This window comes from Molossus molossus, unplaced genomic scaffold (genome assembly GCF_014108415.1).
Source record: "Molossus molossus isolate mMolMol1 unplaced genomic scaffold, mMolMol1.p scaffold_m16_p_7, whole genome shotgun sequence".
Classification (NCBI taxonomy): domain Eukaryota; kingdom Metazoa; phylum Chordata; class Mammalia; order Chiroptera; family Molossidae; genus Molossus; species Molossus molossus.
The window spans coordinates 88031931-88044362 of record NW_023425401.1 but is presented as its reverse complement, the minus strand read 5'-3'; positions in this window follow the sequence as shown (position 1 = coordinate 88044362).

Here is a 12432-nt window from a genome sequence, read left to right as displayed (position 1 = left end):
AAACTGGTGACATCTTGGTGCATGGGTCGATGCTCAACCACTGAGCCACACTAGCTGGGCAGAAGTGAGGTTATTGGGGCGCCACTGGAATAAGCATTTCCCGAGTCCCCCATGGAAGGATGAGATGTGGTAAAGGCTTTATTTTCATAGAGTTACATTTCTTGGTTGCCAATGTCCCATTTTCCATAAGCCAATTCTGAAAAAGGTGTAGCTGGGGCTTTAGTAGAACTAGAAGCAAAGCCAGTGTCCAAAGTTTTCATTCCATTATAGAATTGAGTCTGGCATAGCATCAGGCTAGAATCAGTCCATCAGTCCATTGTGTGGGTCCCACATGGCAGTGAGCCAAGTGGGTGAATGCAGGGGAGCACTGTCCCTGCAAACAGGAGTCCCAGGAGCTTGGGTAAGCAAGGGAGAGACCCAAGAGAACAAGGGCCAACAGGGGGCACTTTATTTGTTTAAGAGTTTATGTATCTGATTTCACGTCCTTTTAGTGGCCATACTCATTCTGGTCAATTACCTGTTCCAGGTGTAATTGACAGGTAAGCACCTTCCCATGTCACCAGACCTTATTGGGCCTTGTCTGAACTGTAGCTTCTTGGCAAAGCTGTACAAATGGCATGTCTATACCATGTTAGTCTCCCCTTTGCTCCTTTCCCATTAAATAATAACCAGGTTATTATAACATTATCAATATTACATTGGATTTTAACCTACTCCAAAAAAAAAAAAGCGAACCAGAAATTGAGTTATGCAAAATGTAGAGATCAAAGAGGAAAAATATTCAGGGCTTCATGATCTAACCAAGATCTTAGTGATCTAACCAAAGGTCTTAGTGATCGAGTCTGCTAGAGAAGCATTTGTTTTCCTTTATTGTTCCTCATTTTTTTATAGGATATAATGACACACAAAGACTCTAAACACAAAGGTTTTCTACTTGAAATAAAAAGTGTAAGTCAGTTGCTAACCAGTTTTGACTCATTTTTTTCAACCGCTATTTTATTTTTTTATGAGTTTTATGAGCTTATAAATAAGTAGATTTTTGAAATCAAAAGATTTGCTCAATCATACAATTACACATACACTTATTAAACATCTACTATGTGTCATGCACTATTCTAGACACAGAGATATATCAGTATCTGCATGGAGCCTCCACTCTTGTAGACAAAAAAAAAAGATAATAAAAAAATAAATAAATAAATAAATAAATAAATAAATTGATAGTATTTAGGAATTAATAAGTATTATAGAGAAAGATAGAAAAGCAAGGCATGTTGGGCATTGGGGTTTACAATGTCAAAGAGTTGAGCCAGGAAAGAGCTCATGAAAAGAACACATGTGAACAAAGTCTATAAGAGAGTGCAAGTGTGAAGCAAGACTATCTGAGTGGGGAGCATTCAGTCTAAGTGAATAGGAAGTGCAAAGGCCCTGAGGCAGGCATATGCCTGGAATACTCCCAGAACAGCAAAGGGGCAGTTGTGACTGGAGTGACTTTGCAAGGGTGAGAGAATAGCAGATGAAGTCAGAGAGATAAAGCTAGATTATATAAGGCCTTGTTGTAAGAATTTAGACTTTCACTCTGAGTGAGATGGGAAGCACTAGAGGTTTTGAGCCTGGAAATGACATAATCAGACCTACATCTTAGGCAGGATCACTGTGCTATAATCTTGAAAACAGACTGTAGCAGGACAAGGTAGAATCAGGGAGACTAGTTAGGCAAGAGATGATGGTGACTTAGACTAGGGCAAAAGCAGTGATAGTAATAAGAATTGGTCAGTATATGGATATACTTTGAATTAAAACCAATATGTGGCTTGCTGATGGAGAGTGGGCCAAAGAGAGGAATCAAGGATAATAAGGTTTTTGAACTGAGAAAATGAAAAGATTGAATTGCCATTGAGAGGGAAAACTAATGAGAGAGCAGGTTTGTGAAGATTAGAATCTCATTTTAGAAAGATTAAGTTTAGAGAAGCTAGTTAGATGTCTAAGAAGGGAAATCAAGTAGGAAGTTGAGTCTATGAATCATGAGGTTAACAGGGAGGGGGGAGAGAGAGAGAGAGAGAGAGAGAGAGAGAGAGAGAGAGAGAGAGAGAGAGAAACATTAATGTGAAAGAGAAACATCTATTGGTTGCCTCCAGCATGTACCCTGACTAGGGATCAAATCCACAACCTGCATATGTTCCCTGACTGGGAATCGGACCAGTCACCTTTCAGTGCATGGGGCAACACTCACCAACTAAGCCACAGTGGCCAGGTCAACAGGGCAGCCTTGATCAGAGATGTGAATTTGGGAGTCATTAGTGTGTGGATGTGTTTATAGTCCTGGAATGGATGAGGAGGAGTGACATCAACAGAAATGGGGTCGGAGAAGTGGTGGAGAGACAGCCTGCTTGTATGTAAAGCATAAGGAAGAATGGAAAGAGACTATAAATTTGGAGTAGTATTACTCTGAAAGAAATGAGAGAAATTGAGTGGTAGTTAGAGGAACCCGGAATCAAATATGTGTTTTAAGAAAGTAAATTGGAAAGTATGTTTGTATACTGATGGAATGATACAAAAGAATGCTTGTGGAGAGAAAGATTTGCTGGAGCCAAGTCCTTGAGAGACAACTGGGGTTGGGATCCAGGGTGCAGGTGGAGGAAGCCAGTACATCCCACATATCATGCTGGGAGCTTTGCCAGAAACTACGTCTAGTAGACATTGCCCTAACAGTTTTACAAAGGAGAAAACTGAGACTCATAGAATTTAAATAATTTGCAGATGTAACATAGCTAGTCAAGAGAAGAGCTGGAATTCAAGTTGCCTTCCCCTCTAAATCCAGTGCTCATTCACTTTCTCACAGCTGGAGAGCCATTAGGGCGGTGATTTCGGTGTGGTGTTTAATTTTGTACATATGACTGAAGAAAAAGTAAAGAAAATGTGCTAAGTTAGGTTATGTACTGCTGACTAATTATCTAGGGCTCACTTTGCATATTGTCCAGTTTCTTTATATTTTTCCTTTCTTTTCTTTTTAATTAATTTATTTTTGTTACAGATGTTTCTCCTTTTCCCCCCACTGATTCCCCCCCTCCCTCCCCGCCCTGTCCCCAGATTTGTTGTCCATGTTCATTGTTCATGCACACATGCACATAAGTTCTGTGATTTATATCTCCCCCACCACCCCCACTTCTGGGGATGTCAGTCTGTACCCCACTTCCACGTCTCTGGGACTACCCCATTCCTCAGACTGTTATGTTCATTATATTCCACAAATAAGTGAGATTATATGATACTTGTCTTTTTCTGTTTGGTTTGTTTCACTTAGGATACTACTTTCTAGGTCCCCCCCATGTCGTCTCAAAGGATAAGAGATCTTTCTTTCTTACAGCTGCATAGTACTCCATTGCAATTGACACTCATTTTTTATTTTATTTTATTTTTTATTTTTCTTTATTTTCTTTTATTAATTAATTTTTGTTACAGATGTTTCTCCTTTTCCCCCCACTGATTTCCCCTCCCCCTCACTCCCTGCCCTTTCCCCAGATTGTTGTCCATGTCCACTGTTCATGCATACATGCATATAAGTTCTGTGGTTTATCTCTCCCCCACGACCCCCCTCTTTAGGGGATTGTCAGTCTGTACCCTGCTTCCGCGTCTCTGGGACTTCCCTATTCCTCAGACTGTTATGTTCATTATATTCCACAAATAAGTGAGATCATATGAAACTTGTCTTTCTCTGTTTGGCTTGTTTCACTTAGGATGATACTTTCAAAGTCCCTCCATGTAGTCTCAAAGGATAAGAGATCTTTCTTTCTTACAGCTGCATAGTACTCCATTGTGTATATGTACCACAGCTTTTTGATCCATTCGTCTACTGATGGACACTTGGGCTGTTTCCAGATCTTAGCAATTGTAAATAGTGCTGCTACAAACATGGGGGTACATATATTCTTTCTGATTGGTGTTTTAGGCTTCTTAGGGTATATTCCTAGAAGTGGGATCACTGGGTCAAATGGAAGTTCAATTTTTAATTTTTTGAAGTAACACCATATTGTTTTCCATAGTGGCTGCACCAGTCTGCATTCCCACCAGCAGTGCACTAGAGTCCTCTTTTCTCCACACCCTTGCCAACACTTGTTGTTTGATGATTTGTTGATGGCGGCCATTCTGACAGGTGTGAGGTGATACCTCATTGTTGTTTTAATTTGCATCTCTCTGATGATTAGTGATGTTGTGCATTTCTTTATATGTTTCTTAGCCATTTGTATGTCCTGTTTGGAGAGGTATCTATTTAGTTCCTCTGCCAATTTTTTAGTTGGATTCTTTGTCTTCCTTCTGTGGAGTTGTATGAGCACTCTATATGTATCAAAAATTAACCCCTTATCTCATATATCATTGGCAATTATGCTCTCCAGTACAGTGGGTAGCCTTTCCGTTTTGATGATTGTATCTTTTGCTGTGCAGAAGCTTTTGAGTTGGATGTAGTCCCATGTGTTCATTTTCTCCTTTGTTTCTATTGCCTTAGGTGATGTGTCAGTAAAAATTCTGCTGCATATGATGTCTGAAATTTTGTTGCCTACAGTCTCTTCTAGGATTTTTATGGATTCATGAGATACATTTAAGTCTTTTATCCATTTAGACTTTATTCTCGTGTAGGGTGTAAGTTGATGGTCTAGTTTCATTTTTCTGCAAGTAGCTGTCCAATTTTCCCAGCACCATTTATTAAAGAGGCTGTCCTTACTCCACTGTATACTTTTGCCACCTTTGTCAAATATTAATTGAGCATATTGCCTTGGGTCCATTTCTGGGTTCTCTGTTCTGTTCCACTGGTCTATATACCTGTTCTTGTGTCAGTACCAGGCTGTTTTGATTATAGTGGCTTTGTAGTATAACCTGAAATCTGGTAGTGTGATCCCTCCAACTTTGTTCTTCCTTTTCAAGATTGCTGTGGCTATTTGAGGCCTTTTTTGGTTCCATATGAACTTTTGAAGTAACTGTTCTAATTCTGTGAAGTATGCCGTAGGTATTTTGATGGGGATTGCGTTGAATCTATAGATTGCTTTGGGTAATATGGACATTTTAATGATGTTAATTCTCCCAATCCATGAACAGGGTATGTGCTTCCACTTTTTTATATCTTCCTCTATTTCTTTTTTCAATGACCTGTAGTTTTCTGCAAATAGGTCCTTTATTTCTTTGGTTAAGTTTATTCCTAGGTATCTTAATTTTTTTGCTGCAATGGTAAATGTGATTGTTTTCTTAGTTTCTCTTTCTGTGGGTTCATCATTGGTGTATAAGAATGCCATTGATTTCTTGACGTTAATTTTGTATCCTGCTACTTTGCCAAATTCATTATTAAGTCTAGTAAACTTTTGATGGAGTCTTTGGGGTTTTCTATGTACAGTATCATGTCATCTGCAAACAATGACAATTTCACTTCCTCCTTTCCAATTTGGATCCCTTTTATTTTTTCTTCCTGTCTGATTGCTGTGGCTAAGACTTCCAGCACTTTGTTAAATAGGAGTTGCGAAAGTGGGCATCCTTGCCTTGTTCCTGTTCTTAAGGGAAATGCTTTTAGTTTTTGCCCATTGAGTATGATGTTGGCTGTAGGTCTTTCATATATGGCCTTTATTATGTCTAGATGTGATCCCTCTATTCCCACACTGCTGAGCGTTTTTATCAGAAATGGATGCTGGATTTTGTCGAAGGCTTTTTCAGCATCTATTGATATTATCATGTGGTTTTTATTCTTCATTTTATTTATGTGGTATATCACATTTATGGATTTGTGAATATTGTACCAGTCTTGCATCCCTGGGATGAATCCCACTTGGTCATGGTGGATAATTTTTTTGGTGTATTGCTGGATCCGATTTGCTAGTATTTTGTTCAGGGTTTTGGCATCTATATTCATCAGGGATATTGGTCTGTAGTTTTCTTTCTTTGTTGTGTCTTTTTCTGGTTTTGGAATTAGAATTATGCTGGCTTCATAAAACAAGTTTGGAAGTCTTCCTTCTTCTTGAATTTTTTGAAACAGTTTCAAGAGAATGGGGATTAGTTCTTCTTTGAATGTTCGGTAAAACTCCCCCGTGAAGCCATCCGGGCCTGGGCTTTTGTTTGCTGGGAGAGTCTTGATTACATCTTCAATTTCTTCTGTTGTTATTGGTCTGTTCAAGTTTTCTATCTCTTCCTGATCCAGTTTTGGGAGACTATGTGTTTCTAGAAATTTGTCCATTTTGCTTAGATTGTCGAATTTGTTGCCATATAATTGTTCATGGTAGTTGTTAACGATCTTTTATATTTCTGTGGTGTCAGTTGTTACCTCTTCTCTTTCATTTCTGATTTTGTGTATTTGGGTTCTCTCTTTGTTTCTTGGTGAGTCTAGCTAAGTGTTCATCAATCTTGTTTATCCTTTTGAAAAATCAGCTCTTTGTTTTATTGATACTTTGAATTGTTTTTTTGGTCTCTATGTCATTTATTTCTGCTCTGATCCTTACTATTTCCTTCCTTCTACTTGCTCTGGGGTTTTCTTTTTGTTTGCTCTCTAGTTCTTTAAGTCGTGAGGTTAGATAGTCTATTAGAGATTTTTCTTCTTTTTTGAGGTAGGCCTGTAGTGCTATGAACTTCCCTCTCAGAACTGCTTTCACTGCATCCCATAGATTTTGTGTTGTTGTGTGTTCATTTTCATTGGTTTCCAGGAAGTTTTTGATTTCTTCCTTGATCTCCTCGGTGACCCATTCATTGTTTAATAACATGCTTTAGCTTCCATGTGTTCAAATTTCTTTGTATGTTCTTCTTGCAATTGCTTTCTAGTTTCATGCCATTGTGATCTGAGAAGATGCTTGATATAATTTCAATCTTCTTGAACTTGTAGAGACTTAGTTTGTGCCCTAACATGTGGTCTATGTTTGAGAATGTTCCATGTGCACTTGAGAAGAATGTGAATTCTGTAGTTTTGGGGTGTAATTCTCTGTAGATATCTATTAAATCCATTTGGTCTAGTGCTTCATTTAGAGTCTTTGTTTCCTTGCTAATTTTTTGTCTAGAGGATATATCCAGTGATGTCAGCGGGGTGTTGAAGTCCCCTGTTATGATTGTATTGCTATCAATTTCTCCTTTGAAGTCCTCCAGAAGATTTTAATATATTTTGGTGCTCCTATATTGGGTGCATATATCTTCCTGTTGGATAGAACCTTTCAATATTACGTAGTGGCCTTCTTTGTCTCTAATTATGGCCTTCATTCTGAAATCTATTTTATCAGATATAAGTATTGCTACCCCAGCTTTTTTTTCTTTTCCATTTGCTTGAAAGATTTTTTTCCATCCCTTCATTTTCAATCTATGTGAGTCTTTTGTTGTGAGGTGGGTCTCTTGTGAACAACATATAGATGAGTCATGCTTTCTTATCCAATCAGCTACTCTGTGTCTTTTTATGGGAGCATTCAGTCCATTTACATTTAAGGTGATTATTGATATGTACTTATTTATTGCCATTTTTGTTTAGTGTGGTTCTATTTTCCTTCCCATTTCTCCTGGTAATTACAGCAGTCCTTTTTAACATTTCTTGCAGTGCTGGTTTGGTGCTAATGTATTCCCTTAGCCTTTTTTTTTGTCTGGGAAGCTCTTTATTTAACCTTCTATTTTGAATGATAGCCTTGCTGGGTAGAGTAGTCTTGGATTCAGATCCTTGTTTTTCATGACCTTGATTACTTCATGCCATTCCCTTCTGGCCTGTAGTGTTTCTTGTGAGAAGTCAGCTGAGAGCCTTATGGGGTTTCCTTTGTAGGTAACCTGTTGCTTATCTCTTGCTGCTTTTAGGATTCTCTCTTTGTCTTTAATTTTTTACAGTTTGTATATCAGGTGTCTTGGTGTGGGCCTGTTTGGGTTCTTCTTACTTGGGGCTCTCTGTGCTTCTTGAACTTGAATGCCTTCTTCCTTCACCAAATTAGGGAAGTTTTCTGTCCCTATTTCTTTGAATATATTCTCTAACCCTTGCTTATTTTCTTCTTCTTCAGGGACTCCTATGATGTGAATATTATTCCGTTTCCAGTTGTCCCACAGTTCTCTTAAGCTGTCTTCCTGTTTTTTAATCGTTTTTTCCTTTTGGTTTTCTGATTGGTTGATTTCTTCTAGCCTGTCTTCTAATTCACTGATCCGGTCCTCAGCTTCCCCTACTCTGCTTTTTAGACCTTCCAGTGTGTTTTTCATTTCTGATATGTCATTCTTCATTTCTTCCTGTTGGTTTTTAATTTCCAACTGGTTGATTTTCAACATTTCTATGTCTTTACTCATGGTGCTCATGTCCTTACACATGCTGTTGAGCTTCCGCAACATCATGGCTCTAAATTCTATTTCTGTTAACTTGCTTAACTGCACCTCATTTATCTCATCTTCCGTAGAGGTCTCTTGTTCTTTCATTTGGCTTTTGTTTCTGTTTTTCACCATTTTGGCTATCACAGTGGGCTTTGGAGTCTGCCAAATTTTCCCAGTGGGTGTTGGTGTTCTGCTGTTTGTGGCTCCCTCTCCTGGGTTTGGATGCGCAAGAGAGGACGCACTTTAAACACCACTGTCAAGTCTTAGATTTTCTGGTTAGTGTTGCTAGCCCAGGGAATGGTAGTTATCCTCTAGCTTTTTTTTTTTGCCTGCAGGCTATTAGTAGAGGTCACCTGCAGACCCTTGGTTTCTGAGTTGCCTGAAAAACTTCCTCAGGTGCTCAGTGTAAGAGGATTTCCTGAGAGTGAGGCAGCTGTTGGTTGTTAATGGGCCTCAATTAGCATTTCAATTGCCACCAGGTGGGGTTGAATCTCTGAGGGAGGGGCCGCCGCCTCTCCCCAGGGCCCTTGGAAGGAGTAAAATGACCACAGTCCTGTGTGGCTACACTCAGCGAAAGCTCTTAGCGCCCTCCAAAACCCGAGTGTCCCCACACAGTTCCAGTCCAGTCTGCCTTCCCTCTGCCAGAGCCCAAGGTGAGTGGCTGCTGCCAATTTAGCCTCTGTCCGGACTCTGCGTCGTGGAGCCGCCTGGGACTTTTAACCCGAGGGCGCCGCTTCCAGCCACGGGAGGCCCGGCTGGGGCTCCAGCCAAGGGCATTGCACTCAGCAGAAGCCCCAGGACTGAGCCGCGGTAGCGGGACACTGCAGAGGTGGCAGTAGCGTCCAGCACAGTCCCCTGGTCCCCGCGAGTCTGTGCGGCACCAGCCGAGGGCTTAGCAGGCTACAGAGTTCCCAGGGCCCATGCAGGGTGGCAAGGGAGCCGGTAGCAGTAACTTCCCGCCGAGTTCCCTGGTCTCCGCCCAGGCCGCTGTGAACCGTGTGCTCCCGGCCCCCTCTCGCGTCCTCATAAGCCTACCAGGATGATGGGTGTTTCTGGTTATGTGATCCTCCAAGGTGTCTTTCGGTTGCCCCTTTCCTGACGATTTGCCTTTATTTTCGTTGTAAATCCAGTTTTGTCCTGGGAGACGGTCTGTGTTGCTCCATTCACTTCGCTGCCATTTTGGACCTATATTTTTCTTATTTATCCTCTTTACCCCTTGGCCTCCAAAACACATTTTCCCTACATAGCGAGGAGAATGATCTAAGAGAAGCCGGATAAGAAATATGCTTCAAAAAAAAAGATTTACTGTGGAAAGAGATCCAAATTATAGTTTCCCCCCCCCTACAGTGATATTTTAAGCTTTATCAATGAATGTAATGTGGTCTGTAATATGAAAAAATACTTTAAATGGATTCTATTTTGACTATGTATGAAGCTTCTGAAGTCCTGTAGAATTAAAAGAAATTACACAAAACACCATATTCTCTCAGACAGATTTTAATAAGGGCAATGTTAGGACCTTACTTACTCCCAGTGTGGGCCACGGAGCTTTGCTGTGTTCCTTCTTTACTATTCATTTTAACCTGGGCCAACAACACTTTCAGAGTTTGGTCACTGGTCAGAGGATCTCCAGTGAGAGGATAGGAGGGAATCAGCACAGACTGAGCCCTACACCTGTTAAAGAGGTCAAAAGGAGGAACCCTTGTTGCTTGTTCCTTTCCTTATACAAAGGTAAGCATTATCTTATCCTTATAAAAATGCTTTCTAGCATACTGGACAAAAACCAGCACAGCAATGCTTGAGTGACCTCATCTCTTGGAGATGGGTTAGGACGAAGAGCGGTTGAATAAATAAATTATTATTTAATCAGTTAACCAACCCATTCAACAAATGTAACAAGCACCTCCTATATGTCTCTTAGCTCTCTTCCACTGAAGAAGTGTCAGGGCACAGAACTGTTAAAAAATCTCTGCTTCTGTGGAGGTGATAGTCTTGTGGGGACAGATAGAAAATAAGCAATAAAAATCATTGACAAGGGGAGGGAGAGGAGGGGGAATCAGTGGGGGGAAAAGGAGAAATATCTGTAACAAAAATAAATTAATTTAAAAATCATTGACAAGTAAATGATATAGTATGTTACAAGCTAATAATTGCTAGAGAGAAAAAACACATTAGGGTAAGGGGAAATGAAAGTGAGGGGAATTGTATTATAAATCTTCTCTGATGCTATCATTCCTAATAAAGACATGAAGTCTCAAAGCAAAGAATGAGTTCCAAACAAACAGAAATAATTTTATTATGTTTTATGTATAATGATTTCTGCTCTTAGTCTGAAGACAGTAGTACTGAATTCTGATGACACTGCAGTTGTGTGGGAATTGGATGAACTTAACTGTCACCCTTTGAAATCCTTGTTTCTGACAGGTCAAATAACTCAAAATCTCTTGTTAAGAACATTTTGAGCATGTTCCTTTCTAGGGGAGATTTTCATCTTTAATAAGAACCAAGTTAGAGAAAGTAGGACAGAGTAACTAGGATATTTTGAAAACAACAAAGAAATAGATGCTCCATTGATAATTGCTTGGCACTAGGTAAACTTGAAGTATTTAAAAAACATCAAATTTCTAAAATCTGAGTAAGGTCACAGACAGCAAGACCATCCCATAAAACTCTGATAATGAAAATAAGGAAATTGGATCAGGTAGTTGTTTTTCTATGTCCCCACACCCCACACTTATCAGTGAGAAGCTCTAGGGGATAGACTATCTTAGCTTATCTCTATATACCCAGAGCTGAGCACAAGACTTCATATAAAGTGCATTTTTTTCTCAGATTTTAAAGTTATAAAGAATCACTCAGGATACTTATTTAAAATATATAATCTGAGATCCATTGTATGGAATATATTTATACTAACTTATACTAACAAAATAGGTGTTTATGAAATTCAAATTTAGATCTGACAACCCTAAGACATGATTAAAATTAAGAATGGGTATTTCATATGTCTAAGGACAGATTTCATAGCTATAGGATGAGCATTTTCCTAGGTAACAAGGGTCTGTAAGTTAATTCTGGATTTTTAATACTTCTAAACAGACTAAATTCTCTTATTTGGCCCAGATGTAGGTTTATTACCTTCTATTCTGAGGCTAGAAATAACAGTTTTCTTACCTTAGAGGTGACTGTCATTAGTCATGTAGTGGGACCTGTAGGTCAGTGGGACTAAATGCTAAACACAATCCATTACCATTATTAAGAAACTTCTTAGATCAAATATCTTGACATTATTGCAGCTTTTTTTTTATACATGAGGATTATGTCATGATAAAGGAAAGGACAGTCTAATTATTTTGGTTTGTGTGTATTTGTATTTCAATGGAAAATGCCAACTATTAATTTATTTGGATGGAGATCAGTTCTCCAACCATTCTTTATTTCTTAGCAATTCTCATATTGAAATGATCATAAAAGTTTCTGCAAACTGGCTGATTATTTTTATCCCTCCAGTATGTTCAACTGTGTTTCATTTTATGACCAATCTGATTGATTTTCATTAATTCTGCTCCACCGCCAGGAATTCCAAACAAAACAATTTTAAAAAAATTGTAACTATTGTGCTAAGAAAAAGAAATAGTTTAAGATCCCTATAGAGTTATAAAATGACATTGTATTATGTCATTTGCTGTGCAACAGATCATCACAAATTTAGCAGCTTAAAACAACATTCATTTATTACCTCATTCTTTGTGGGTCATGAGCACAGACACAACTTAACCAAGTCCTCTGTTTTGGGGCTCACAGGTTGAAGTCCAGGTGATAGCTGGGGCAGGGGTCTCATCTGAGATCCTCATTAAAACTCACATGTTTGTTGGCAGAGTTCATTTTACTGGATCTGTAAAATTTGAGGTGGCTTACTTCTCTAAGTTCAGAAAACAGAAAGTCTCTGACTTCTAAACCCTCTTATAAAGGTTTTGCCTAATTAAGTCAGGCTCACCTAAGATGATTTCCCTTTTTATGAACTTAATGGGGACCTCATTTACATCTGCAAAATATCTTGGCCTTGCCGTAATAAGGTAACATTATCACGGGGAGTGATGTCCCATGGACGCATTCTAGTGGTTAGAGTCAAGTCTTTAC